The following is a 226-nucleotide window of genomic DNA, read 5'->3' as shown; positions in this document are numbered from 1 at the left end:
TTCCTCAGGGGGTGGCCGAAATGAGGAGGAAGCCGGCTGGAGAGCAGCCGGCAGACCTTCTCCTCAGGCTCGCCCCTCTCCTCCCAGCACGCCAAGGACCGGGTCGGTAACGGGGGCCGCCAGGTGGGGGCGCCAGAGAGCGCCAGAAGAGCTCGTTCCAACGGTTGAGCCACGACAGCACCTCCCCTGGGGCCAAAGCAGCCAATGAGAGGATCCGACAGGCGGG

Source organism: Fulmarus glacialis, unplaced genomic scaffold (genome assembly GCF_000690835.1).
Source record: "Fulmarus glacialis isolate BGI_N327 unplaced genomic scaffold, ASM69083v1 scaffold3221, whole genome shotgun sequence".
Taxonomy (NCBI): Eukaryota; Metazoa; Chordata; class Aves; order Procellariiformes; family Procellariidae; genus Fulmarus; species Fulmarus glacialis.
The sequence above is the reverse complement of the archived record's forward strand: the minus strand, read 5'-3'. Positions refer to the sequence as shown.